The sequence below is a fragment of the Eurytemora carolleeae genome, unplaced genomic scaffold (genome assembly GCF_000591075.1).
Source record: "Eurytemora carolleeae unplaced genomic scaffold, Eaff_2.0 scaffold1853, whole genome shotgun sequence".
NCBI classification, from domain to species: domain Eukaryota; kingdom Metazoa; phylum Arthropoda; class Copepoda; order Calanoida; family Temoridae; genus Eurytemora; species Eurytemora carolleeae.
The window spans coordinates 849-4,277 of NW_019397740.1; the positions used below are offsets into that span (position 1 = coordinate 849).

The 3,429-nt window shown below is 32.7% G+C and overlaps 1 long non-coding RNA gene across 1 annotated transcript; it reads right to left on the bottom strand.

Moving 5' to 3' along the window:
- Window positions 1-373: 373 nt before the first annotated feature.
- LOC111715717 (uncharacterized) lies at window positions 374-2,950 on the bottom strand. Its single transcript, XR_002768300.1, has 5 exons — window positions 2,686-2,950; window positions 2,235-2,285; window positions 1,594-1,632; window positions 1,007-1,155; window positions 374-488 (listed from the first exon to the last, which is right to left on the bottom strand). It is a non-coding gene; the product is annotated as an uncharacterized LOC111715717 (long non-coding RNA).
- Window positions 2,951-3,429: the final 479 nt, after the last annotated feature.

Genomic DNA, 3,429 nt, shown 5'->3' on the forward strand with positions numbered 1-3,429 from the left:
TATTGACCCCCGAAAAAATTAAGAAGTATATATTTGAATAAATTGATAACAAAAATCACCAGTTGTTAAATGATTTAAACCATAAGAAGAACAGACAGCATCAAGAGAGCAGAAGTGGACACTAGATCAAACTACCTTGCCCGGGTACATATTCTTTTTGAAAAATCATTTCCCTTCTTTTCCACAATTTCTTTTTCTATTAGAACCCTTTTCTCAATGAATTTTTAATACTGAGAAAATGAATGACTTATCGGAAAAATTTCATCATTCTATGGGGAAAACTTTGGGTTAATTAATCCTAATATATACCTCCTCACCTGTTCAACAGTGTTATCCTAAAATATGTATAACGACTTTTAAACTTACTTTCTACTTTGTTTGAAAGAACTAAATCCCAATTCAGTGTTGTCATTTCAAGCACTTTTCTAGCATCCGCCATTTTTGGTCTCCTTGGGGGGATTGACTCGAAATCTTTGGCAAACTTCAATCTATAAGAAAAGAGTTAAACTGTGGTTTCATATAAAGTTGTATTGAACATTTAAAACCAGGAAATTCGTTCAAGAGTTATTCTTTAGAAATAAATAATAATACAAAGTACCTAGTAAATTTTTTTTTCTTTTCACTCTTCAGACATTTAAGAACTTGGTGCCAAGCCAGTTTTTGAGGATACCCATAAGTTCATAACATACGCTTTGAAATTTTTCAGTTGCACTTAAACTGGAGAATTTAAAATATATTTTTATTATAATCACACCAGTTTCACAAATTGTAAAAACTTATCTTCTAAAAATATGTCTTAGAATTTGTTGAAGAATACTTTTTGCTTATTCAACAATATTTCAGAAAATGCTTCACCCATAATATAGAACTATTTTCTTCAAGGTTTATGAAATTAACAGTAAAACTTGATAAAAATCTTTACCCATTCTCCCAATCTAATCAAAAATATTTGCTAATGTTCTAAAACTAATATATTAACTTTATGTTTAGGGGAAAAATACCTTACCTTAGCAACTCTTTATACTCATTTTTTAATCTTCTTGTCAAGTGGTCAAATGGGGATAGATTAAGTTCCCCAGCAAGGATTGAATTGATTTTTTTACTGTCTGGGGTGACCAAAATTCTCTTCTTGCCCAACTTCTTCGCTTTGCGTGCCTAAACAAGTACACTTATGACTAAAATGATAAGATTTCATTTCCATTCCCCTCTTCCTGATCTCCAGATAAGATAAATTTTCTTCACAATTCTTACACTTGAGAGATCGGCCAGAAAATTTGCTTAAGGAAAAATTAATTTAGTTTCTTAATATCCAAAAAAAGAATTTTTCCCAATTCATCAAATGATGGGTGCCGATCAATTCAAGACATTTTCTCCACTGAAATAAAATTGTTTTCCAATAAGTCCAAACAGTTTTCCAATGTTAAAATAGGCTGCGTGAGTGTTTAAGCCCCTTAACTTGGGAAAGAAATCTTCACTAGAATATTTCTGCCTTTCATGTCTGCTTGCTTTACTTAACTTTAATTTTCTCTTTGTTTATTNCCAGCCATTCATCAAACAACCTACAGATATACAACAAACCAGCCATTTTCTTACCTTAACAGGCTCAGGTTCATATTCAGAACTTCCAGAATCCTAGATAAAAGAATATTTAAAATCTACATATTTATCATCTACTTTAACAATTTACTTACTATTTTCTATTTTACAAAATAATTTTTCAGTGTGCTAAAAACCTGGTGTTACATTTTAATTATTAGTGAATCATTTTGAAAAAATATGGTTTGATTTGGCGGATGATTCAAAGATAAAATTTAGAATTATTTTTTAAATTTTGAAATAATAAACTAAATTTTTTTCGAGTTGAAATTAATGTAGAGCCATTGTGTGAACGTTTAAGAAAAATAACTTATAAATGGATTGTGCTAAAAATTAAGCTCCTAAGCTCCTTAATTAATCTTGTTGTATCGAGAGCACGAGTTTCAAATCAAAAATGTGTAATAAAAATATAGGGTTCAAATATTGGGGTACTTGTTCCATTTAGGAAACATCTTGATGTATCTCCCGGTCTTGATCAAAGTAAATTAAAAGATTAAAAAAAGAAAGGATAAAAGAATATTCATATTCAGATAACCAACCAACAATTGATGCAACCAACCAGCTCTATAGCCAACCCGACATTCAACCAACCAGCTATACAAACATTTAGCCATTCAACCAACCAGCCATTTTCTTACCTCAACAGGCTCAGGTTGATAATCAGGACTTCCAGAAGGACTTCCAGAATCCTAGATAGAAGAATATTAATATTCTGATAATCAACCAGCTATACAGCCAACCTACTATTCAACCAACCAGCTTTACAACCATCCAGCCATTCAAGCAACCAGCTATCTAACAAACCAGCTGTTCAACCATCAAGCCATGCAACCAACAGCTGTTAAACCAACCAGCTGTGTAACCAATCAGAACATCTATTTATCAAACCAACGAACGTCGAACCCACCAACCTGAATCAATCAATCTAACCATCTTATTCGCCAACCAGCAAAGTTGTCAACCAATTTATCAAGAGAACAGAACCCCAAAAAAATACAAATCATCCACCGTAAAAGTGATGAAACCAATCATCATTTAACCATCGTTGTTCTACACTTTTGAAGACTAGGATTTACACATTTTGTATACCTGAACTATGTGGAACTCCGCAGGTTTGGAAGGATCATTATCCCTTAGCTCAGCTTCAGGATTAGAACTTCCAGAATCCTAGATAAAAGAATATTAATATTCACACAACCAACCAGCAATTGATGTAACCAACCAACTATACAGCCAACCAGATATACAACCAACCAGCCATTCAACCAACCAGCTTTACAACCAACCAGCCATTCAACCAACCAGCTTTACAACCATCCAGCCATTCAACCGACCAGCCATTCAAGCAACCAGATATACAACCAACCAGCTATCTAACAAAACAGCTGTTCAACTATCAAGCCATGCAACCAACAGCTGTTAAACCAACCAGCTGTGTAACAAACTAGCTCTGTAACCAACCAGCTGTATAACCAACCAGAACATCTATTTAACAAAACAACAAACCAAGCAGCCTGAATCAATTCAACCATCTTATTCACCAACCAGCAAAGTTGTCAACCAATTCTTCAAGAGAAATAACAGAACCCCAAAAAAATACAAATCATCCACCATAAAAGTGCCAAAACCAATCATCATTTAACCATTGTTGTTAGGTAGGTCAACAAATTAAAGTGGATTTAAGAAAGAGAAACTGCATATAAAAATTTGTAAAATTTTAAGCTTTTGAAGTTTTAACATAACGATCTATTTTACGCAGAAATAAAGGAATATGAAACAAAAAAAATGAAATTACTAAACTATTCACTTTATTACACTATTTCTTTGGACACA